The 27,209-nt window shown below is 38.9% G+C and overlaps 1 long non-coding RNA gene across 2 annotated transcripts in view; it reads left to right on the top strand.

The window, feature by feature from the left end:
- Positions 1 to 27,209, top strand: part of LOC144341525 (uncharacterized) — a 145,707-nt gene that overhangs the window by 107,759 nt on the left and 10,739 nt on the right. For both annotated transcript variants that reach the window (XR_013418506.1, XR_013418505.1), the window contains exon 5: positions 16,574 to 16,691. This is a non-coding gene — a long non-coding RNA (uncharacterized LOC144341525). The remainder of the gene's footprint in view (positions 1 to 16,573; positions 16,692 to 27,209) is intronic.

Here is a 27,209-nt window from a genome sequence, read left to right as displayed (position 1 = left end):
GTGTCACATTATAGTTTGTACTTTATATTTATTTAATGATTAATTATTTTGAGCACCTGTTCATGTTCTTATTCCCTATTTGCATATCTTCTTTTGTGTAGTATCTGGTCAAACTTTTGTTTTTTAAAAATGGATTTACGGGCTGGGTACGGTGGCTCATGCCTGTAATACCAACACTTTGGGAGGCCCAAGCGGGAGGATCTCTTAGAGCCAGGAATTTGAGACAAGCTTGAGTAATTGAGTGTCTGTATATGCCAAAATAAATAAATAAATAACCGGTCATGTACCCTGTTGTCCCAGCTACTTGGGAGGCTAAGGTGGGAGAATCACTTGAGCCCAGGAGTTTGAGGCTGCAGTGAGCTATGATGGCACCACTGCATTCCTGCATGGGTGACAGAGAGAGCCTGTCTTCTAAAAAAGAAAAAGGAAAGAAAAACAAACAAAAAATCCCCCAATGGATTTATCTATCTTTTTATTGACTTTATGAATACTTCATATATTATAGACACAAACCCTAAATTAGAAATATTTATGTGAATAGTTTCTCCCAGTCTATTTCTATGGCTTTTTCTCATGTGAGTAAAGTATAGGAGAAGTAGCCGCAAAGACTGAGACAAGCATTGATTGAGCTGGGAGCTTGAGGATCATGGATGGCTATGAAAGTCTGCAAGAGATAAGGGAGGGTAAGGACTATAGATCAGAAATTAAGGGCAGTGATTTCTAAGGTGACCCTTTGGTTCACTGACCAGACGTCTGCAATGGCTCCCTATCAGAGAAGGAGGGAGAAAGGGTTAGTGTAGAGTTGGGTATTGAAAAGGTGGACAAAATAATAGGACAGGTGGTGGAATCTCAGATGTCAGAAAGACCATCACAGAAATGGCAGACGTAAGTCTATCCTGAGGAGGAAGGAATTCAGGGTCAGAGGAGGGCTGATGGAATGGAAGGACATGGAACTCCTGAAAACAAATGTGTTAAGTGGTGGTAGAATTGTCTGATTATGGGCAATGAAATGACTGAAGCACCATTTCTTTTTCTATAGGAATTTTTACATAGGTATGGTTGACCTAGCCCTAGTCTGAGGTTGTGGACATTTTAACTATCAGAAGAAGGATTAGAAATCCATTTTTGGAACCGTGCCAGAGAAGTTGTTCTAGAGTCCTATGAACTCCAAGTTTCTCTATACTCTCTCATACGTAGGTCCAGCAATTTTACAAAATTTAATCAATTGTGCTGTCTTGAAAGTAATTACTTCCTACTGATAAGTTAGTTCTCCTTTGGAAAAATGCTTTCTCAATGGTAACTGTTTTACATTTGGCATGGATTGCATATTACATTTACTTTCACCTAGAAGCACAGCTCTATATATCTTGTAGAAGATGAGATACCAAAAAACAGAGGAAGAAAGGGAGAGAGAAAGTAAGACATCTGGCATCTCGAAGGGGCTCTGGAGGAACAACATATCCCATATGAGCTACCAGAGTATTGAGAAGTCTCATTTCTAAACTTTGGTATCTCTCATATTCCTCATGTCTTCATGTCTTAACTAAAATTTGCCAGTAGTTGCTGAGCAAATTTCATCATTTGAAATTCGATGCAGATTCTAATTTTCCCTCACGTTTGCCATAAATACACCCAATTATTCTGCCAAAACACAGTCTCTTGTGGAGATAAATTTAATAAGAAGAAAGAAAAAGGAGGAAATTGAACTTACTCTAGCTTTGGCTTGATTTGCAGTAGACCCCTGAATCTAATCATTCTTTAATACTAGCTGACTATGTCAATTCACTACAAAAAGTTAATAATATAATACTTCTGAATCAGTGTTTGACATCACAACTATAACCCAATTGATTACTTGGCTAAATATTTTCACACCTTAGTCAATGGCTATTGCCACATTTTCCATCCTATTTTCTGCTTGGCTTGGGACAAGTGGCTTGTCAGTTCTATCTAATTTTAGACTTTTAGAATCTTCCTGGAGTCTATTATTATCATCTATTATTATCTATCTATTTTCTATTATTATCCTCTAGAGTCTATTATTATCCCTCCAACTTCAATTATTCTTCTTTTAAATTGTTTCAGGCCAATGGGCAAGTCTCCTAATCTCCAGGGAAGGGCATGTTCTTGTGACCTAATTCAGGACTCAGGAAATTGTACTGTTCAATTTAATAACGTCGTAGGGGAATGCATGGTATAAAAAGCACTGCCCTCAAGGCTGTAAGCGTCTAGTTGAGACAAGACAAGTGTGTGAAAAAACAGCTAACACAATAGGTTATTAAGTGCCTAATACAAGTACTTGACAATATGTGCTGTAAGAATTCAGAAGCAGGAGAAATCAGTGTAGGCTGGAACACTCAGGAAAAATTTTGTGAAGGGATAGAGACTGGAGGATAAATATGATACCAAAAGGAAGACAAAAGTGGGGAGGGCAGGCCAGGTTGAAGGCACAGCACAGATGAGGCACTGAGGTGGAAAGACTCATGGTACTTGGGAATGATGGTTAGCAGAGAAGGGTTAGAGAGCAAGCTTTCTGTTCAGAAATGGGAGATAAGTTTGGAAATCTGGGGTGGAATAAACAGTGGCGAAACTTGAATATAACTGGTCCAAGGAACTTGGAATTTGTTGTGTGGGATGTAGGAGGCTATGTTTAAGCAGGAAAGAAACATGATAAATTTAAACCTACTTTTCATTTGGTTCTCTATAGAAAAAGGATTGCTGTTAGCTTCTGTCTTCCATATATTAAAATTTTAATGTACTAGATGCTATTTATTAAATTATGTTCTTCTCTTCCTGGAACTGGATGCATCTGTGAATCCATCTCACATTCTTTTAAAGGTACATTCACCTGCACTTTGCCAGGTATTTTAACCACAATTCAGTTACTTGAAAATACACTATAGCCTTTGTTTTTCTGTCAGAGAAGTTCAGGTAAGAGCATCTGACTCAACTGTCAGTCATTAAGCTGGCTCAACAAGTCAGTGTCTGTGAAGCATGAACCATGGACTCCTAATGCTCCACATTTAGTTTTCCTTTATTATTTTCCTATAGAAAACATTTTCAGATTTAACAAACTTTATCAGAAGATCACAAGTCAGTTTTCTTTTGGTGCTGTAAAATGTCTTTCAGAGAGATGATACTAGTAAAACTCGGAATGCCCTATTGAGAACTGCTTGTGTCTCAGAAGCAGTTGAAAATTGTCTGACACTGAGTTTTGACAAGAAGAAGCAGGGCAGTGAAAACAACTACATTCACTCTTTGGGACCTGCTATTTTTCTGAATGACTTCACATTGGGAGTCCTAGAGATAAGCAACCACTTGGTCTCTGCTAGAGAAAGATTCCCTTTTATTTTGACCAGCCCTATACAAACCAGGTCACTGCATGTTGTATTCAGGACTTGACAAAGCCCTGCTTTCATTCTGATTGGAGGCTGATCTCTATTCAGGACCTTTGTTGTTGATGGCCACCAAATAAAACGAAAGGGATCTGCCGTTGTCCAGGCCAGGATGGGCAGAACTGTGAAGTGGAAGTTTCTTAGTCCCAAAATGGGGCATTCATCTGGCGCAGGCAGTGCCCCTTGCTTCCTTGTTTCCTAGTTTCCCCTAGCTTTAGATCCTTGAAAAATGTTAATCCTACCGTGTTAGTCAGGGTGTGACCCACTTGTGTAATCTTGTGGGATTAAATCACCAGGATTTAAAATACTATACTATGTAATGGAGGCAATATATTTGAATAGTTGGCCTTTTGTTGCAGGAAAAATTGTATTATGCAAGGAGCCACCTTTTTGCCTATGTAATTTATTTGTGTCTAGAATTTTAGAGTCGACTGAGATTTTACAGATTATTTAATTCAGTTATCCCGTTTTACAAATGAGGAAATTAAGGTTCAGAGATAGCAACCAATATGGTGTCCAACCAATCATGCTGGTTTGCCCTGGGCTAAGTAAGATGTTTCCTGGGATGCAGCACTTTCAGTGCTACAACTGGGAAAGTCGCAGGCAAATGGGAATAAGTTGGTCACCCCAAAAACTAATTACCTAACTCAAAGTTTCACAGCCTTTACTGACACATTGCAAACTAAAACACATGCTGACTTCCAGTACAAAGCCTTTCTTAGGACAGCATAATACAATCAAAATACTTTCTCATTCATGAGCCACATGTTAAGACTCTGGAATACTATAATGGTCAGGTCGACTTTATGTTCTGGATATTTATGAAAGTTTTCTCTGACTTCTGATTTAGGCCATCTTATCCCTAAGAACTCAGCATTAGTACATACATTTTTAATCTAATTTAAATTTAATAAGGATAGCAGGCTATTTTTGTCTTTATTGAATGGAGAAAAGAAAATCAATGCAGCGTATTAAGGATAGCCAAAGAGAGCATTTGTTTTGGATATTAGTTTAGGACCACAGTTACTAGATCACAAACATAAGAGGCTTCAGTTAAAGGCAAGAGACAATGAATAGGAATTCTGTATTAATAAAAGTTGGGAAGCAGTGAAGTCAATTGATACACATAGTTTTCAAATTGCCTCATTACTTTACAGGTACAACCTGGGCAAAACTTTCTGACTCCTTGTGAAAAGGGTGAAATGCTTAAAAACCCAGGTTGATAAAAATTGCTGAAGCTATCCTAAGACGAACCTTCTTTTATCTACTTCTTAAATATTGGTGAATCATTGGATTCCTCTTGATCATGATTTTCTTCATATGCTTCATGCTGTTTGCAGACAAACTTGACCATGAGTTCAACTCTGTTTATCACAGGGTCGGGCAATGTGCTGCCTGCCTGCCACTGCACCTCTGGCCTAGGCCCATGGCATGTATTGCTGATTTGTCCTGGTACTCATTCCTGCCCATCCTTGACTTGGCCTCACAGTCCTTCTGAACATGTGTCTTCAATATGACACTGCAAACTGATCCAAATTGGCATGAAAGATGAAATCTATTCTTGGACCTACCATTAATTAATCTTAGACCCAAATAAAACCCAAATTGAGGTATCTAATCCAGGCCTCCTCCAAGCTGCCTATCTGAATGTCTGAAGCCCATGTTCCATCTCTATCTAGATGACTTAGGGATAACTCCGTTTCAACATGTTCAAACATCAACTTGTCTTTACCCTCCAAATCTGCTTCTCTTCTGTTTTCCTTATTTCTGCCATTTAATTAGTCACCAAAGCCTATACTTTATTCACTATAAACATCTCTAGAATCCTTCTCATGCCTTCTATCCCTGCTGCCACTGCTTTATTTGGGCTCTTGCAAAGCCTACTTGCTGGTATCTCCAACTTCATTCTCCTCTCCTCCTTCCTCATATCTACAAGAGGGATTGCTCCCAAAACCACAGATCTGACCGTGGCCGTTCCTTTCCTCAGAAACCCCTAGAATGGTTCCCCCCGGCCTTCAGAATAAACATAGTTCAGATAATTTAGCTTATAAGATCCTGATTGTTCCTTTGTGCCTGTCTTTACAGAAGTGCTGACTTCCCTGTTTGTATATTTGCTGAAGATTTAACTAATTTATTTGTCTTTTAAAAAGACAGTATTAGTTTGTTAATCAAAGCCTTATTAATCTTCTAGTTTTCTATTTTATAGTTATCTTCTTTTATTCTTTATTTATTTGTATTTATATTCCCTTATTAACCTTCTTAGTTGAAATGTAGCTGCTGGAGGGGTTTTTCCTGCATGCTGCACAAAGACAGACCATGGCATTGTAGTAGAGAAAGAGTTTAATAGACATGAGGCCAGCCACACCATGTGGGAGATAGAGTTAGTACTCAAATCATTATCCTGCAAAGCCTTTAGGTTAAAAGTATTTCAAAGGCATTTTTGGGGAAAAGGGTGAGGGTGGCTAGGCTTGCGGCTGATTGGTTGAGTCAGAAATGAATTAATAGGGGGTGGAAACTGTCCTTCTGCTGGCTGAGTAGCTTCTGGTTGGGGCCACAGGAGCAGGCTTGGGGGATCCCAAGTGGAGTCATGGGTGTCAGACACGCAAAGAAACTTGGAAAGATATCTCAAAAGGCCAGTCTCCAGTAGTGGTGTTCTTTGTAGGAGTAAAGGGGGAAGTTGCATGTCTTACAACCTCTGGAACACCGCCTGACAATCGTTCATGTCTGGACCTTAGCAGGATTCAGGCTCCTCTCCTTCCCCAAAGCTGATGGTTTTCCATGAGCTTTACAAAAGCAGTTAGCTCTGATCTCTTTCACTGTCATAATTTTCTCACTGATAATGATTTTTGCAAAGGTGGTTTCACAAATACTTCGTTTTCAGTTTTATTGTTCTCTTATAAATGTTTTTAGGAATGGATTTTCTTCTATGTATTGCTGACATGAACAGGAGACAGAAATACTGAGTAGAAGAGGGTGGTTGCTTGGCAAAGGCCCCACCCTCAAGCCTGGATACCCACAGCCCTAAATGAGAACAGGCATTTCTGTTTGGGACCCAAAAAGTTGCCTTTTGACCGGCCACGCCCCCTATCCTGCCCCCATATAAACCCCAAACCCCAAGCTCCAGAGCACACCGGCAGGTGAGGAGACGAGGAGGCAAGCCGACTGACAGCAAAACAACGCAGCAGAGGAAGAGACAAGAGGAGGGACGCCTGGACACCGAGAGATGTTTGGCTGGAGGCAGTCAGAGCGGAGTCCAGCCCCTGGGCGGCCCGACTCCAGGTGAAGATCACCTTCCCACTTCATCCATCCCCACCCTTCCAGCTCCCCATCCATCCTGCTGAAAGCCACTTCCACCGCTCAATAAAACCTCGCATTTATCCTTCGAGTCAGTGTGTGACCCGATTTTTCCGGAATGCTGGACAAATGCTCGGGATACAGAAAGCTATCCCCTGGTCCTTTGCTCTTCTGAAAAGGCAGAGGGTCCACTGAGCTGGTTAACACTCCAGCAGTCTATGGTGGCCAAGCTGAAAGAGCTTTGTAACACCCACCTGTAGACGCTACCTAAGGCCAGAGCCCAAAGCCCTCACCCCAGCCTCTGCACTTGCCCATCTGCATGCTCCCCCTCTCGCAAGGGGTTTCAGCAGAGGGGCTACTGAACAGGTGAGCCACACCCCTGTCGCATGCCCTGCAAGGGGAATCAGGGAACTCTTCCGTTGCATTGCTTTGACCACATCCTGTGAATCTTGTTCTCCTTTTCTTTCAGCTCCAATTTGGTTATACATTGAGTTTTTACTTTTGACTTTACTCATGATTTATTATAGAAAGATGTTTAACAATTTTTAAGCAAATGGAATAATTTTTGCTCCTCTTTCGTTGCTAATTTATTATTCATTGGAGTTAGAAAATTGTTGCTGAAGGGCAGGGCGCGGTGGCTCACAACTGTAATCCCAGCACTTTGGGAGGCCGAGGTGGGCGGATCACCTGAGGTCAGAAGTTTGAGACCAGCCTGGCCAACATGGTGAAATCCCGTCTCTACCAAAACTACAAAAATTAGCTGGGCATGGAGGCGCGCACCTGTAATCTCAGCTACTCAGGAGGCTGAGGCAGGAGAATCGCTTGAACCCGGGAGGCAGAGGTTTCAGTGAGCTGAGATCACGTCATTGCACTCCAGCCTGGATGACAGGGCGAGACTCCATCTCAAAGAAAAAAAAAAAAAACAGAAAAGAAAATTGTTGCTGAAATAAATTCTGCATTTTGAAATGTATCAAAAGCGTGTGTGTGAATGTATGTGTTTGTATGCATAGGTATGTGGTCAATTTTTGTAAATATTCTATGGATCTTAAGAAGAATGTATATTCTCTTACTCTAGAGTATACTGTTCTTTTAATGTGTATTAGGTAAAATGTATTTATTATAATATTACATATATGTATTTATATAATCTTTTAGAAAGGTTTTCTTTTTTTTTTTAATGGTACATTTTCTGTGTAAGGACACGCTCCCCAAATCTTTACCTTGTTCTTTTCTTTTAGTGAGGGTTTGGCTAGGTATAGAATTCTAGATTCAAAATGACCTTTCTCCAGTATTGTAATGATATTGTTCCTTTATATTCTAGCAACTGTACTTGCAGGTAAGAAGTTCAATGTTAATCTGATTCTGTTTCCTATTGGTATACCCTTTGTTTCTGTGAAGTGGTTTAGGATAGTCTCTTTATTGTTTTTTCCAAAATTTCCTCAAGATAAGCCTAATGGGCTTTGTTTTTGTTTTTGATTTGAGGTTTTTCATCTGAAGATCTGATAAGGACATATTACTCCATTATTGTTTTTATTTCTTCTCCTTCATCCCCTCTCTTCTGTTTTTTAGAATGCCTAATAAATGGATAAATATTCTTCTGTGTCTCTTCCCCATGTTCTTTAGGTTTTCCCCTATGTTTTTCACCTCTTTGTCCTTCTGGACTACAGAGTAGGAGAATCACTTGGCTCTATTTGCTGCCTATTTGACTCTTTAGCTGTGTGCATTTTTCTGTTTGAGCCGCTAATAGATGGTGATCATATTTTGTACTTTGGAGATCTCCCTTGTTGCTTTTTCATTACAATATATTATTTTCTTTTGAACACAGTCTCTCTTCAAACCAATCTGAGGAAATTAATTATTCTTATTTTGAAGTTTTGTTTCATTTCTTGTGTTTATATTCCTTTGTAGTTTTCTTTCATTTGCTTGGATTTTGTTATTTCCCCAGGGGTTAATTTTTCTACTTGTTGAGTTTAGAACTTTGTTGTTGTTATTGTTATTATAGTTGATATATTTATGGTTGATTTTCCTCAAATATTTAGATATTCTGGTTATCTGTTCTTAGCTATAGATGTGAATCCTAGCCCAAATGAAAATCACTGCTCATAGGCTGGGTGTGGTGACTCATGCCTATAATCCCAGCACTTTGGGAGGTCGAGGTGGGTGGATCACCTGAGGTCAGGAGTTCAAGATCAGCCTGGCCAACATGAGGAAACCCCATCTCTACTAAAAATACCAAAAATTAGCCAAGCGTAGTGGCATGCGCCTGTAATCCCAGCTACTTGGGAGGCTGAGGCAGGAGAATCATTTGAACCCGGGAGGTGGAGATTGCAGTGAGCCAAGATTGCACTCCAGCCTGGGTGACAGAGCAAAACTCTGTCTCAAAAAAAAAGAAAGAAAAAGAAAAAAAAATCACTGCTCATGTGACACAGAAACAGGTTCTGATTACAGGAGCCCTGGGAGCTTATGTAGGGGAAGTATGAATGAGATCACAAATGCCAAGAGCCCCAGTCCCTCACAGTAACGATAGGTTGTAGTACTGCTCTGCTTCTTCAGCCTCAGCTACTCTGGAATTTTCTGTGCCTCAACTTTCACTTTAGAGAGGTGTTCTCATGGCTCGAATCTGGAGTGTGTAGCTCTAAGAAGTAACCACTCCCTTCATGACATCAGGGACATGGGTGGACACTGAGGTAAATGTTTTGAAATCCTTTAATTAGTCACCTTACTAAAGGTCTTTATCCTGCTCTTTCCCCTAGTTCCCACTGGTTCTGCTCTTTGGATTATTTGGGGGCACAGTTGGGAAAACATACTCTGTTTGACCTTCTGTTTCTTCTATATGAGGTTGTGGCTTCCTCAGCTCTCTTAGTTTCCACTTTCAATCTAGTCTCAATGACTCTATATCCTCTAGAAATTTGATTTGTGGCATCACTTTCTAATTTCCCAATCTATTACGGATTCACTTTATATGAGGCTTTCTGTCATCTTAATGGGATTTCTTTCCCCCAGAGTACAATTTTGTATCCAGTTAGCCAATGTGAACCGGAAAGCCAACTCTTTGTTTAGGACTTCAATATATAACCAGGACTTTTCCTTTTTATTGTTCCCTCTGTTGAAGGATTTAGAACAGATGTCTCAAATCAGGTCAGAAGTATTCTGAGCTATGTACCAACAGGCCGTTTTCTGCTTCATGATTACAGTCTCTTGCTGAGGCACATGTCAGATCTCTTCTACTTCAGGGTAAGAACTTGGGGATCACCTTTATCTCAAAGGCTCAAACTTTGAGAATGTTTCTCAAAATCCACTTTACCTTTATCTCAGGAAGTATCAGAACCTTTATACAACAAGAACTCCTGGTCTCCAAGGATATACAGATTAGGTCCCCTCAAATTCACTCATGTTTGTGTAACATTTCTCACCTCACCTAGACTTTCACACTGGTATTTCATTTGAGCCGCTTGACAATTTTCTTGTAGTTATAGAATATTATCCTCATTGGCACATGAGGAAACTGATTCAGACAGGTTCTTTGCCAAATTATACAAATACAAAATGGAAAAGCCAGTTCATAAGCTCCAAAATTCTTTTTCCGAGTACAATGTTTTACTTCTATACCTCCTGTGGACTGCGGTATAGAAAGAAAGCTGAGGTGAGATCAGTGACCTTAGACCAAGATTGGTTTTAAATCTAGATCTATATCCTCGAGGCTAGACAGTAATTGAACTAGACTCTAAGAGTTTGATTCAATATTCACTGAGAAGAATATGTCTGCTGATGACAGATTAAATTTTTATATTATTTTAAAAAGTCATAGAACTAGCTACTCCTTAGCTACATAGGAATTTCATGAATTATTTCTTTAAGATGCTTGGTGACCTGTATTCACTCCATATTTCTGCCCAGGTTTACTTTATTGGGTGTTATCAGTTATCTATTGCTGTTTAACAAGCCCCTTCCACGCCCCAGGCTTAGTAGCTTAACACAGCTGCCATTTATTATTGCTCCCAAATTTACCAGTCAGCCTGGTAGTTCTGCTGATCCAGTCAGGCTTGGCTAATCTCTGCTGGGCTCACTCATGTGTCTGTGGTCAGCTTGAGGATTGACTGGAGGCTAGCTGTTCTATTAATGTGTTTGGTCATTGGCTGGCTTGCTACTGGCCAGGACGATTCCTCTTATCCAGCAGGCCAACCCAGCTTTATTCATGTGGTGGCATCCAAGCTCCAAGAGAGCAAGTGGAAGCAAGCCTTTTGAGCTCTAAGATTAGAAATGCTATAATGTCACTTCTGCCTTTTGTTGGTCACAGTAATTCACAAAGCCAGTCTAGGTTCGAGTAGACAGGGAGTTGCAAAGTCATATTGAAAGGGCCATGAATACAGAAAGAAGAATTGCCATCATTTTTGTAAACAATCTACCATACCTGGCCTTTGTACACGTGCCTCAGTTGCTATGAGTGTTGGCTGCCAAAGGGTCACAGATGCCTCTGGCTATGAACTGACTTGTGTCACCTCAAAGTTCGTATGGTGAATCCCTAATCCCCAAAGTTACTGTATCTGGATATAGAGTTTTCAGGAGGTAATTAAGGCTACATGAGATCATAGAGGTGGAGTCCTAATTCAATAAGGCTGTGACTTTATACAGAGAGAAAGAGAAAGAATTCTTTTTCTTTCTCTCTCTGCCATGTTAGGACACAGCAAGAAGGCAGCAACCTGCAAGCCAGGAAGTGGGCCCTCATCAGAAACCACCTGTGCTGGACCTTGATCTGGGACTTCTATTCTCCGAACTATGAGGAAATAGAGCTGCCCCATCTGTGGTATTTTGTTATGGCAGCCCAAGCTAACAAATACACCTCTCCACTTTTGGAGAATTACCCCGTGTTGAAGGGGACTGCCTTGCCCTAGAGATTATGCCCTCATCTTTCATGTGGGAGGAAGGAGGTGCAGCTCATAGCAAATGGCTCATGGATGTGGGAGTATAAAAGGCTGGTTCTCAGTAGGCAACAATTCTGTATGATTTAAGCCCCAGAGCCTTCGTATGGATCAAGGCAAGGCTTGGTTTTGTCTGAGACCACGTCCTTGCTCTTTTATCCCTCTCTAGTCTTACTTTCCTCTCCCTTTTACAGGTTTTTCCTGAGAAGGACTCTCTCAGTAATTCATAGGCACCCAATTCCCTGACTCAGGACCTATTTCTAGGGATCTCTACCAAGACAGATGTTTTATGATCATAGGATATTAAAAGACAGCACTTGTCATTAGTACATATTTATAAGCAGAGTTGCATATTTTAGCTTAGTTGCAGTCTCTGTGAGATTTCAAAATGCTATTCTACACTTTGATAAAAATAACAATGCTTATTAACATTTGCTGAGTGCTTACTAGGCTCTCTGCTGAGCATATAACATATGATCTCATTTAATCTTCACCGTGACCATATGAGATAGCTATTGTTACTCTCAGTTTTTATACTTTTAGTGTTTTCTAAATCATTTTGTATCTGGGATTTTGATCTATGATTCTTTGCTCTAGCAACAAAAGACTTCTGGGCCTGCATAAAAATAGACTTTGGCACATGACATTCAGGAAACACCTGATAAGTGTCACAGACAAGACAAGTTGGCCTTTCTTCAACTTGAAAAATCAGGACTCTCTGGATTCATTATTGAACAGTATTGATGGTGAAACCTAATGGTCTGTGGAACATTCCTGTTCAAAACTCTATAATTGTGGTGTGCTACTTTGGTGTTTCAAAGTGCTTTGCTAAATAACACATTTGTGGGTCTAGGCATGTACATCTTAGCTTTTAAAAAGTTTTACCCTCTCAAGTTTCCACTAAGTAAGGATCATTCATACAACAAACATGTCTTAAATTTTTATCACTGCTTGTTAAGTACTTCTCTCTCTCTCTCTCTCTCTCTGTCTCTCTCTCTATATATATATATGTGTGTGTGTGTGTGTGTGTGTGTGTTGTGGGCATCATAGGAAGATAAAAAATGAGTCCATAGTAACTGTTCAAGTCAGTGAATCCCTAATTTCAGCAGCTGCAGCAGGAAATAGGAAATCTTATAAAGGGAGGGTCAAGGAACAGACATCAGTTCTTTGTTAGTTGCGTGGCAATGCTTTGTCTTTTTCAGTTTAGGTGGAAATGGCCTCTGGCTCCAAGGGAAAATCCAGAAAGGAAGATCAGATAACACTGTGTTCGGCATGGTCCTAAGCTAGAAACCAAGGCTTAAAGGACTCTCCTCAATGTTACACAGCTAGGAAGTGGTGCAATCAGAAATTGAACATGGGTGCACCATTGCCTGCTGAAATAGCAGGAAATGAAAGAGTAAGCAACATAATGGATGTAAAGGGTGCTTCCTGGAGAGCTGCTCATATGGTGCAAAGTTTCTTCTACAGTGAAAGCAAACTCCAACAGGTGGCATTCCATGTAGCTTTCATGATTCCACCTACATGAACTAGATCCCTATAAGTGTATTAAGGGGACTGTAGCTGGATTTATAAAATTAAATTAGTTACCCAGAAGTAGAACAGCCATTTGAAGAGAAGGGGAGCTTGAGCGACAGACGGAATAATGAATGTGTCTCTGAGTCTGGTTGGTTTGAAATATCTGCTAAAACTGATGAGAAAATGCTAAGAGGCTGAAACTTTGGAGTTCTGTAAAGAAAGTTTCTCTGGAAAGTAAATAATAAAGACATAATTCTTTCAGTGAAAGAAACAGAGCCTAATTTAACAGGAGATTGGGTACCTTGTTCTGCAAGCAACCGGAGATTGAAGGCTGCCACTGGGCATTCTGTGAATTCCCATGGAGTGGGGGGACTCATTGGCATCGAGCCCATGAGTGGTCCACCTGTTTGCACACCACAGAGGAAGGATCCACATGGATAGCTTAAGTTCCCCCAAACCATTTGTTTTATCTAAAAGAAATACAGTCACCCCAGAGGCTTATAGATGTGCAATCTAGTCTCACTTTTAAAGGATTTTTACGTATCCTTGTGTCTTTAAAGGCAAAACTAGCAACTGCTTTTTACATCTGTCCAAGCTAATCTTTCCCTGCTTTAAGCAGGCAGACAGGAAATGCAGTTTGCCTCTATTACCTAACATGCAGGAGGTATATAAAAGAGAGAAATAAGAAAAAAAAAAGTGAGAGCATAAGGTAAATGGATTGGATGAGATCAAAAAAGGGAAATAGGAGCCTGGTGAGCAATCCTTGGCTGGGGGCCCAGAGCAGCTTCAGGAGAGGGACAGAGCCCAGCAAGAGCATTTCCTGCTTTGGGTTAAAAAAATAAATTCAACTATCCTCTATGAGGTGGTCTATTTATCCTGTGAAGCATTATGTCATTAATTTGAAAATTACAGGTAGTAATAAAAACAGCAGTTATTTTTTTAACACCTGGATGAATGGGCCTCTCCCTGCTTCACCCACTGCACACCTGCGTTATTTTAATATTATCTGGTGTGTGGGTAGTTTCCCAGAAAGTTTCAGCCTGCATGAAAGCTTGAACAGCCTTGTCGCTTCTCTAAAACTTCTTTACGTTTTCTATATACTTCTATTTCCCTCAGCCCATAATCTTCAATAGAAACTAAAGGATAATCACCATATAGGCTAAGAAGCAGCATTTTTTTTTCATAATCATAATAATTGCTGGAATTAACAAAATCCTAAATTGTCTTCTGTCATAGCATACCCAAGTGGCTTCATGTTTTGCCTGCCTTTCAGCAGTCATCACTTTCCCTCATCCACAGGACATTGGAAGCTTCCTAAATACTCCTTGCTATCATTCCGCCTGGTCTTTCTTCAGGAAGTGGATGAGTCTGGCTTTCTCTTTTCACATTGCAAGCTTGAAAAACCTTGGGCTTAGGGGAATTTGCCTTAGATGTCTAGCTATGTGATTATAAACTGTTTCCCATGTCAAAGTTTCCTGATGCTTATACAACCTGTAAGACCACAGTCCTTTGAACTCTGGGCAGGTGTATGGTTTTACAGTGCAATATTTTAAGAGAATTTGTTTTAATCTTCCAGCTAAGCCTCTTTATACACACAGGGCTGCCAAGAGAACAAATGCAATTCACTTCCAAGTTGTTTGCCTAGTTAACAGTAAGTACGCAAATCAGTTTCCTGTTCACACAAAGGATTTTCTTGTGTTTGAAATCTTTAACCAACAGTACGTTGGCTTGGATTTTTACAGAGAATTCACAATGTTAATTATCTATAGCGCTCTGTGCACCAGGATGTGAGGTGACTTAGTAAGCAACTGGTTAGTACCAAACAAGTATATTGCCTGAGTTTTTGAAAAGGACCTTTGTGTGAATGGTGGGGAGGCACCACAAAGGGCCCACATGGAAACAGAGGTTCAGCATGCAGTGAAAGGCATCAGGAAGTTGGAAGACAGCACAGAGGAAGGGGAAAGGAAAGCTTTATTGTAAGGATAACATTAAGACAAGGGATTACAAATCATTATTTTTTTCTCAGGGTTTTTGCTCAAGGTTTTCCTCTTATGCTTCTTTTCTTGCATGTGTTTCTTCCTTTTTCTTTAAGAAAAATGAAGGCATTCACATCAATAAGCATTTTCAAAGAGACTTTTGAGTCTTGAGTCTTAATGCAATCGGACTGCATTATCATTAAAAGACAAGTTGTATGCAACTATAATTAAAAGACAAGTTGTATGCAACTTCAGTAACAGAAGCCCAGCAGCCAGAGCCGTATGGCAGCATTGCTACTATGTACAGTACAACACAGAGATATTTTACTGTAGGAGCATAACCTCCCCCCACCCATGTATGCATTTATGTACTTTATTCTCATTGCCAAGCTCTTTAAATATTTTCTCTTCACGTATTTACCTAAGGCTGTTTCCTTTCAGCCCAGAGAAGTTAGACGTAACTTGCACATTGCCCTGGGGAAAGAAAGATGCTACGCAACTAGAATAACAAAGGTAGCATAGTCTTGATTCTTAAGCAAAATATGCTGGTTTAGAAGGAAGACAGAAAAAAATCAGAAGCATCCTTATAGAACTAGTTTCTCTTATGGTCAAATCTGGGAAACAGGGATATGATGGAACCCTTTCTGAGGGTGCATTTTGGAAAATAGAGTGAAACTTATAACCACGGTTTGAACTAGGCAATGACAATTCTCAGGGAAATGATCCCTTCTCCCATGCCACCCTGATATGGCAGCTGACAAGTATAGATGAGAACTGGTGGCACAGTGGATCCAGGCAGGAGAGGGCCAGAGTCTCCTCAGTTTTATGTGCTCTTGAAGTTGTGGGCAAAGACATGTGAAAAGTTCCCCCAAACCCCTAGAGCATGTCACTGATCCAAGGTGAGGAGAACCACTGTGCTACATAGGTCTTGTTGTGGCAGGAATGAGGTGTTGCATTGTTAGCAGGGGGTTGAAGCTACCTGCTAGCAGATGGATGCCAGGATGCTACATGGGAGCCAGGCCAAGGTCTGCAGCTCCTCCAGCCACCATGGGAATAAGCACCACACTTCATGTGTCTGCCCAGGACCAGATAGGATGAGTCACACCTGGAGCGGGAGGCCAGCATGGGCCTGACACAGATATGGACACCTGCTGCCCACTGCTGCAGGGCTGCCATCTGCTTACATTCTTTCGCAGCTTATTAGGGTCAGCCCCAGGAGGAGGATACATAAAAACGATTCGTAACAGGCTGAGTTTTTTTTTTTCTACTAAATTTTATATTTGAGATAATTGTCGATTCACTTGCAGTAAGACATCATACAGAGAGATCCGGGTACCATTTACCCAGTATTCCCTAGTGGTAACAGTTTACAAAACAATGTAAACCACAGCCAGGATATTGTCAAGTTATCGAACATTTCCATCAACACAAGGAACTTCACGTTGCCTCCCCTCCCCCCACCTTTTTTTTTCAGATAGAATCTCGCTCTGTTGCCAAGGCTGGAATGCAGTGGTGTGATCTTGGCTCACTGCAACCTCACTTCCCGGGTTCAAGCGATTCTGCCTCAGCCTCTTGAGTAGCTGGGACTATAGGTATGCGCCACCACGCCCAGCTAATTTTTGTATTTTTAGTAGAGACTGGGTTTCACCATATTGGCCAGGCTGGTCTCAAACTCCTGACCTCATGATCCACCCGCCTCAGCCTCCCAAAGTGCTGGGATTACAGGCATGAGCCACCGCACCTGGCCCATGTTGCCCTTTTATAAACACACCTGCTTCCCTCTCCAGCACTTACAGCTGGCAACCCCTGATCTGTCGTCTATTTCTATAATTTTGCTTTTCTGAGAAAGTCTTTATTTATTCTTCACTTTTGAAGAATAACTTTGCTGATATAAAATCCTAGGTTGGTGATTTCCCTTGTTCCTCCCATAGGTAAGGTATTTTTTCCTCCTTTGACTTTATTCAATACTTTCTCTTTGTCTCTGCCTCTTTTTTTTCATTTTAATATAATAAGCATAAATATGTATGGGTTATTTATTGATTTTTAAATTTATTATTCTGCTTGGAATACTCTGAGCTTCTTGGATATGTGATTTGATAACTATCATTCACTTTGGAAAGTTCCCCACATTACTTCAAATATTTTCAGAGTGTCTAGCTATTTTAGTACCTTTGCCTTCACATATAGATTTTACTATAATCTTTTAAATAGGTAAAAAAAATTGCTGAGATTTGATTGGAATTGTATTGAACCTGTATATTAATTTGAGGAGAGTGTCATTATATTGAATCTACTAATCTATAAAGACAGTGTTTCTCTCCATTTATTTAGACCTTCTTTGATTTTTTAAATTAACATTTCACAATTTTCACCCTACAAGTCCTCTGTGTTTTGTTAGATTTACACCTAAGATATTTTTGTAAAAAGTGATTATAATGACAATGCATTTTTTATTTTAGTGTTTTTAATTACATGTTCATTGCTACTATATAAAAATACAATTAATTGTTGTATTTTTTGGTATCCTGAGACTTTGTTGAACTCATTTATTAGTCGTAGAAGGCTTGTTTTTTTTGTTGTTGTTTTGTTTTGTTTTGTTTTGTTTGTTTTTGTTTTTGTTTTTGGTACTTGGGATTTTCTCCAACTTTTCAAAGAGGGATAGTTTTGTTTCTTCTTTTCCAACCTGTATTCCTTTCCTTTCCTTTCCTTTCTCCTTTTCTTTCCTTTCTCCTTTCCTTTCTCCTTCCCTTTCCTTTCTCCTTTCCTTTCCTTTCTCCTTTCCTTTCCTTTCCTTTCTCCTTTCCTTTCTTTTCCTTTCTCCTTTCCTTTCCTTTCCTTTCTCCTTTCCTTTCTACTTTCCTTTCTCCTTTCCTTTCTCCTTCCCTTTCCTTTCTCCTTTCCTTTCCTTTCTCCTTTCCTTTCCTTTCCTTTCTCCTTTCCTTTCTACTTTCCTTTCTCCTTTCCTTTCTACTTTCCTTTCCTTTCCTTTCCTTTCCCCTTTCCTTTCTCCTTTCCTTTCTACTTTCCTTTCCTTTCCTTTCCTTTCTCCTTTCCTTTCCTTTCCTTTCATTTTCTTTCCTTTCCTTTCCTTTCTTCTTTCCTTTCCTTTCATTTTCTTTCCTTTCCTTTCCTTTCTTCTTTCCTTTCCTTTCTTCTTTTCTTTTCTTGCCTTATTGCACTGGTTGTGATTTCCAGCATTATGTTGAATAAGAATGGTGAGACTGGAAATTCTTGCTTTGTTCCCAATCTTAGGAGGAAAGCAATCAGTCTTTCATTACTGAGTATAATGATACATGTAAGTTTTTTTAATAAATGCTCTCCAAAAAGAGAGTAAGTTCTTTGTAAGAGAATAACTTGATTAACTTTCCTTCTATCTCTATTTCTCTGAGAGTTCTTAGTTATAGATATTGAATTTTGTCAAGTGTTTTTTCTTTATCAGTTGATATGGTCATGTAAATTTTTTAGCCTGTTAAAATGATAGATTACATTGATTGAATTTAGCATATTGTACCCGTCTGGTATCTCTGGAATAAACTCCACTTGGTCATGGTGTATAATTATTCTTCATTTTGTTGAATATCATATGTTTTCATTTTACAGAATTTTTTGAGCCTATATTATGAGCTTTATTGGCCTTAATTTTCTTTGTCTGGTTTTGATATCAAGGCAATAGTAGCTTTATATAATACATTGAAAAGTGTTCCCTCCTTGTGATGATTGATTTCATGTGTCAATTTGACTAGCCTAGTCTATGGTAACCAGATATTTGGTCAAACATTATTCTAAATGTTTCTATGAATATACTCTTTAGATTATAGTAACATGTAAATCCACAGACATCAGGTAAAGCAGATTATCCTCCATAATATGAGTGGACCTCATTCAACCCTCTATGAGGGAGGGAGAATTCTATCAACAGGCTACCTTTGGACACAAACTGCAACATCAACTCTTCCCTGGGTCTGTAATATGCTGGCCTACCTTACAGATTTTGGGTTTGCCAACCTCTGCAACCATATCAGTCAATTCCTTAAAATAAATTTCCTCTCTCTTTCTATAGTAGGTAGATATATTCTGTTTATCTGGATAATTTTGACTACTCTACTTCTCTTCTATATTCTAGAACATATTACATACAAATGGTATTAATTTTTTCTTCAAATATTTGGTAAAATTCACTGTTAAGCCATTGGGCCTGGAGATTTCTTTTCTTGAGGTCTCAAGCGATTAAACCTTAATATTTATAGGTCTACTCGGATGATCCATTTAATTATTGGCTGAGTTGTGGTAATTTATATTTTTTGAGGAATTGGTCCATTTCATCTAAATTGTCAAATTTAGGTTTATAGGTTTGTTTCCAGTATTCTCATATTATCCTTTGATGTTCATACTGATATACCCGGTTACTGATATTGCATACTGTGTCTTCTTTCTTGTAGTCTTGGGGAGGTTGTCAATTATATCGATTAAAAAAAAAAAAAATCCTAGGTCTTTGTTTCATTGATTTTCTTCATTGCTTTATTGTTTTCTACTTAATTGACTGCTTTTTATTATTTCATACCATCTGCTTGCTTTGGGTTGATTTTGCTCCTCTTTTTCTAGTTTCTTTAGATGAAACCTTAACTATTGATTAGGGACTTTTCCTCTTTTATAATATTTACATTTGGGACTTTAAAATTCTATTTCAGCACTTCTGTAGAAATGTCCCACAAATTTTAATAGTGGTATTTTCATTTTCTTTTAGTTCAATGTACTTTTAAAATTTTTATTGGGACTTCTTTATCACATGGCTTACTTAGAAGTATATTGTTTAGCTTCCAAGTTGGAGAACCAATTTTCCTATTATGGTTCTTTAATTGGTTTCTAGTTTAATCTTGTAGTGGTCAGAGAACACTATCTATATGATTTCAGTTCTTTTAAATTTTTTGCGATTGTTTCATGGCCCAAAATATGGTTTATCTTGGTGTATGTTCCATGGGCACATAGAAAGAATGTGTATTATGGGTGCAGTGGCTCACACCTGTAATCCCAGCACTTTGGGAAGCCAAGATGGGCGGATCATGAAGTCAAGAGATCAAGACCATCCTGGCCAACATGGTGACACCCTGTGTCTACTAAAAATACAAAAATTAGCTGGGCGTTGTTGTGTGCGCCTCTAGTCCCAGCTACTCAGGAGGCTGAGGCAGGAGAATCGCTTGAACCCAGGAGGCGGAGGTTGCAGTGAGCTGAGATTGCACCACTGCACTCCAACCTGGGCAACAGAGCGAGACCCCTTCTCAAAAAAAAAAAAAGAAGTAGAATGTGTATTCTTCTTTTGTTGGATGGAGTGTTCTATAAACGTTGATTTGATTTTAGTGATTAATGGTGCCATTAAGTCCTATATCCTTGTTGATTTTCTGTCTAGTTGTTCCATCAATTGTTGAAAGAGGGGTGTTGAAATCTTCAGCTATAATTTTGTATTTGTTTATTTTTCCTTTTAGTTCTCTCAGATTTTGTTTCATATGTTTTGCAGGTCTGTTTGGTGTATATACCTTCAGCATTGCTATGTCTTCTTGGTCGATTGACTTTTAAAAATCATAATATTCCTCTCTCATGCTAGTGATTTTCATTGCTCTGAAGCCTATTTTATCTCTTGTTAATAGAGCCACCCTTGCTTTCCTTTGATCACTGCTTGCATAATGCATCTTTTTTTATTTAAAAAATTTTAACCAGTCTGTGTTGTTACCTTTGAAATGAGTTTCTTAAAACTATATATTGAACATTATATAATTTGATATATAGTTTTGCCTACTCTACCATTATCTGTGTTTTAATCTGTGTATTTAGGCCATTTACATTTGCATGTAACCACTGCTGTTACAGGGTTTAACTCTGCATTTTGTTTCTTATTATCTGTTTGTTCTTCTTTTTCTCTGTTTTCTTTTTTCTGTCTTTGTGTTATTTGAACATTTTTTAAATTCAGTTTTGATTCACTATACCATTTTTAAAGTATATTTCTTTGTATAGCTTAAGTGATTACTTTAGGTATTACACTCTATACACACAAGTTATTAAAATCTACTGTTGGCCAAGCATGGTGGCTTATACCTGCAATGCCAGCATTTTTGGAGGCCAAGACAGGTGGATAGCTTGAGCCTGGGAATTTGAGACCAATCTGGGCAACATACTGAGACCCTGTCTCTACAATAAATTAAAACAAAACAAAACAAAATGCCAGGAGCATGAGTACACAACGGTAGTCCCAGCTACTTGAGAGACTGAGGTGGGAGGATGCCTTGAGCCCAGGAGATCGAGGCTGCAGTGAGCCATGATTGAGCCACTGTACTCCAGCCCAGATGACAGAGTGATACCCATTCTCAAAGAAAAAAACAATCTACCATTGGAGATGAAAAAGTATTGCAAGATTTCAAATATTTTTTTTTTTCTCATTACAACCTTCACCTCCTGGGCCCAAGTGATCCTCCCACCTCAGTCTCCCAAGTAGTTGGGACAACAGGTACACAACAAGCTAATTTTTGTATTTTTTGTTGAGTTGAGGTTTCACCATGTTGCCCAGGCTGGTCTCAAACTCCTGGGCCCAAGCCATCTGCCAACCTCGGCCTCCCACAGTGCTGGGATTACAGGTGCGAGCCACTCTGCCTGGCCCTCAGTGAATTTTTAATGTTAGTTCTCTTAATCATGTGTGGATTATTTTCAGGCTGAAAGGTATATCAGTGCCATTTCATTATCTAACCCACTGTGATTCTATAGAACTCTTTCAAAGAAATGGAACAGAATGAAGACTCATAAAATGCTCTCTGACACAGAGGACAATTAAGTTGCTTATTTTGTGAAGCCACTGTACTCTACCATAACTTTGGTCACCAGAAGAGAAGGAAGAAGCATCTACGAGCATCTGATTGGTGTAAGACACAGTATGGGTGTGCTTTCCCAAGTTATCTCACTTTAAGGAAAGTTCTAATCAATCTCATTCTGGGGTAATTTTCACCAGACTCATAACAAACTTCACTGTCTCAGTGCTGGCTGGAAATAATACAACAATTTTAACTGTCTCTTTTCATTTATCTGGGTGAAGTGCTAAAAAAGTTCAGATCAGTAGTGTCCTGTTTAATCTTTAGCTATTGTAATTAATCGTGCCTACTCAAGACATCTGGAAAAACTCTAATTTAATCAAACATATAGGACAACTAAAGTAGTACAAAGAAGAAAATAACATGTATCTCGATTTTCCACTTAGTAACGTAACAGATGTCATTTTATCCAATGATTTGCTCTGTAGAGAGCTCACTAAATCAGTAGAATGTTTGTTTGTGTGTTGGGACTTAGGACTTACAGATTTACCACACATTTCCCTATGGGGAAAAATCCCAACTATCCCAGCCTATTAAGGGTTATTATTAGTACTGATGAGAAAAGGTGTTTCTTGGGATTGATTCCCTGGAAGATATTTTCCATGCATCTGTTTTGTAATGCAACTATTTTATTTTCCAATATTTTATTTTATATAATATTATATTTTATTTTCCAACTATTTTTATTTCCAATTTTAATTACTACAAAAGGAAATTTACATATAGACACAGGCTCTCTTTTAAAAATTTAATTCCTTTTTCTCAGTAGAGATTGAGTTCTCTAGTTCTTGCTGAAAAAGTAGCAGATGGGAATAAGCTCTCTCAAATTACACATCACTCTAGGGGCCTATTGAATTGGATGGGGTCTCAGGCAAGCGTCACTATGATCTGATGCTTGAAACAACTCCCACCATTATAGTTAGCCCTTCCACAGCCTGAGCTCCTGACTCACAGGCACTCTGACATCTTTACGAGATAACTACTATATTTCACAACTGTGGAGCAAACACCAAGAAGGAAAAACAATATTCTGTCTTCAGAATCTCAGTTTATTAAAGTATGTAGCAACCAGCAATCTAGAGAACAACCTCATGGAATGGGTCTAAGTTTCTATGGCAAAATAGTATGACTGGGTAACTCCCAGAGGATAATCGGATTAATTTAAATTCTTGGCATCTTTGCTACACTGGAGGTCAGGTAGAGAAGAAAGGAAGCCATGGCTCTTCTCTATACCTAGACCGACCTTCAGAAATCTGAATCTGCATACTGAAGCCCTAGACCTTCATCTAAGTGCCTGAATCTGCAATCTACTGCACATGCTAAATGACCTGGCTCTCTGAAGGTTATCTGCCCCTACAAAGTAGCATTCATTCTCTCCAGAATGTGCAGAGCATGGAGAATTAAAAAAGAGTTCCTTCTAATCACTTTCAAATATATTTGTAAGAAACTATGGCATAGAAAACCTCTCCTCCTGATTTCTTTTTACCGGCCATTACTTGAATCTCCTATTTAATGAACTTAAAATGTATAGTAAACATCTCTGAGGCAATAATAAGAAACCATATTATTCTATGCGTAAATCTGGGCTAAATCTAGACATCTGACATGATTACTAAAGCATATGATATGTACAAACTCAGAATAAGTATTCAGTAACGGTTTCTTGAGTGAACGAGTGAATATATACTCTGGCTGTCAATCTATTTTAAAAAACAGAAAATTTTAACAAAAATGACAGTGTGGTGAGAAGATTTCGACTTCAGCTTATAGTGGTACTGCTCTGTAAGTCTTTGGAATAGTAGAGGATGGTATGGCAGAGAAAGAGATTTTGTTTTAGCTTAAACATTCCCATATGAATCCAGGCATGGTGGCTCATAGCTGTAATCCCAGCTCTTTAGGGAGACTAAGGCAAGAGGATCACTTCAGGCCAAGAGTTCAAGACCAGGCTAGGCAATAAATTGAAACCCCATCTCCGCAAAAAGTAAAAAATTAGCCAGGTGTGATGGCATGTGGCTGTGGTCCTAGCTGCCAGGGAGGCTGAAGTGGGAGGATTGCTTGAGGCCAGAGGTTCAAGGTTGCAGTGAGCTATGCTTTTACCACTGCCCTCCTGTGTGACAGAGTGAGATCTTGTCTCAAAACAACAACAAAAAAAGAAATATAAAACTTTCATATGAGTTGTCAGCAGCTGGATTTCTAGAGTTATGACTTTAATTCATCTTTAAAGATGCCTTCCTTTCTATTAGAAAGTCACAAAATGGTCATTTAATTATGAGAATGCATATACCTACTTCTTGAGATGGAAGTCACCATATATCTGAGTGCAGATACACAGATTGAGATACTAAGCAGTCTGTAGTGTGTATAGAGAACATTTCCTCCTAAATATAGATTTTTATGCGACTTCTGGTATCCCACAGAGGGTGTCATTTAGGCTTGAGTAACACAGGTTCTAGGACATATGGTTGAAATCTGTGAGATCAGGCCACTGACCTTAAAGGGAAGTTGGAAGATCAAGTGAGTAGAATGTCTATATGTGGGTCTCCTGCCTTCAGAAAATGCTGGTTCTGGTAGTAATCACTCACCTATTTACCTATGCTTGTAATGTGGGTAAAATGACATTTTGCTGTCAGAATTCCCCACCACATACAAAACAGATTGAAAAAGTAAGATTTATAAGCTGTCTTGAAGTCATGAGAATGAGGCAGTGGGCTCTTAGTAACGTTCTTTAGGTTTTCTTTTCCTTCTTTATTATACATGTGGAAATATGTATTGATGTTAAATGTAGGATGTAATGCACTCATTTTGAATGTTTGTTTTAGACTATAAATCAAAATTTCACAACCACAGCATACCAAATCAGACCTGGTATACACAATTGAGAGCATTTCAGGCAGGGTTTACACACCTATAGGACCAGGCAGGCAAGACAAATGCCTTAAGCAGCCCTGCATAAAACAATAGGAAATGGTGGGACCTGGAGCAAAATGTAGAGTGCAGCCCCTACCCTTCTTAAAAGCATTTCCTTTAAAACAAAACAAAATAAAACAAAATGAGCAAACAAAAAACAAAACACTGTTCTGTGCCGAACCAAACAGTTGGTCAGTTGAATCTGGACCACTTTTTGGACCTCTATAGAGGAGCAAGCATGAGAAAGAAGATACCCGTGGAAAACTCTTTTTCTTATAAATGGGATGGAGTCTGACTTGAGAAAGGGCGTATAGGCAATAAATATCTTTGTTGTCTAACTGCACAGGAGTGGTGAGTGATGAAATGTATACTGGCCTGGGGGCTACAGATCCTGATTCTGGCATTTTCTAGTTGTAAGTTTAGGACTAGTTATCTAGCTAAAACCTTCACATAATGATCAAATAAAATAATCTATTTGAAATGTTTTAAATTACTGTAAATTGCTGTATAAATATTAGTTACATTCCTATATACATAGCTGATGGTTAGTAAATGCAGGTCCGGAACAAGATAGTGGGCATCCACAATGGGTGTTTGTTGTTCCTTTCACTATCACCATATCAACTTTACTTCAATAGGAGCTAGGCAATAAGGTGTACTTTTTTATTGCAAGGCCAAAGATTATATTATCAGCATTTTTCTTTTAATAATAACTCACTGTTATCATTACTTGGACCTCATATGACCAAGGGCTGGTTCAGGGCTAATTCTTTCTCTTCCATTCTGCTATCATCCATTGCCTGTGATATAATCATGCTATATGAAAAGGGTGATATCAGATAATGAACTGTTGGTGAAGCTTATTCGTGACATTGAGGAAAATGGATTAAAGAGTTATTAGATCACATGCCATGTGATTTTCCCATCCAAGAACAGAAAGATTGGGTACTATTGGAATTGTGCACTAAGGGTCATTCTTTGTTAAACAAAAAACAATAGTAAACTGTAGAGATGGAAATGGTCAGATAATTAAATGTCATCCTGCCACAAGCTCATGTTATTGAAAATGTACAACACCATGCTGAATAGGCAAAAGCTGGAAGCAGTCCCCTAGAAAACTGGAACAACACAAGGATGTACTCTGTCACCACTCCTATTCAACATAGTACTGGAAATCCTAGCCAGAGCAATCAGTCCAGGGAAAGAAAGAAAAGGCATCCAAACAGGAAGAGAAGAAGTCAAACTATCTCTGTTTGCAGATGATATGATTCTATACCTAGAAAACCCCATAGTCTCTGGCCAAAAGCATCTAGATCTGCTAAACAACTTCAGCAAAGTTTCAGGATACAAAATCAATGTATAAAAATCGTTTGTGTGTTTCTATACACCAACAACATCCAAACTGAGAGTCAAATCAAGAACACAATCCCATTCACAATAGCCAAAAAAGGAATAAAATATCTAGAAATACAGCTAGATACAGAGGGATGAAAGATCTCGACAATGAGAATTATAAAACACTGTTCAAAGAAATCAGAGATGACACAAGCAAATGGAAAAACATCCCATGCTCATGGATAGGAAGAATCAATATTGCTAAAATAACCATACTGCCCAAAGCAATTTAGAGAATCATTGCTATTCCTATCAAACTACCAATGATTTTCTTCATGAAATTAGAAATAAGAACTATTTTAAAATTCATGCGGAACCAAAAAAGAGTTCAAATAGCTAAGGCAATTCTAAGCAAAAAGAACAAATCTGGAGACATCACATTACCTGACTTCAAACTATACTACAAGGCTACAGTAATGAAAATAGCATGGTACTGGTACAAAAACAGACACATAGACCAATGGAACAGAATAGAGAGCCCAGAAATACTGCCACAAACCTACAACCATCTGCCCTTTGACAAAGTTTACAAAACAAGCAATGGGAAAAGGAAGCTGTACTCAAAAAATGGTGGGACACTAGCTATATTCAAAAAATGTCTGGGTGGGATAACTAGGTAGCCATATGCAGAAGATTGAAACCGGACCCTGTCCTTACACCATATACAAAAATCAACTCAAGATGGATTACAGACTTAAATGTCAAGACCTAAAACTATAAAAACCCTGGAAGATAACCTAGAAAACACAATTCTGGATATAGGCTGGGGCAAAGATTTCATGACAAAGACACCAAAAGCAATTCCAACAAAAACGAAAATTGACAAATGGGACCAAATTAAACTAAAGAGTTCCTGCACAGCAAAAGAAACTATCAGCAGAATAAACAGATAACCTACAGAAAGGGAGAAAAAATTTGCCAACTATGCATCCTATAAAGGTCTAATATGCAGAATCT

The sequence above is a fragment of the Macaca mulatta genome, chromosome 6 (genome assembly GCF_049350105.2).
Source record: "Macaca mulatta isolate MMU2019108-1 chromosome 6, T2T-MMU8v2.0, whole genome shotgun sequence".
Classification (NCBI taxonomy): Eukaryota; Metazoa; Chordata; class Mammalia; order Primates; family Cercopithecidae; genus Macaca; species Macaca mulatta.
The sequence above is the reverse complement of the archived record's forward strand: the minus strand, read 5'-3'. Positions and strand labels throughout refer to the sequence as shown.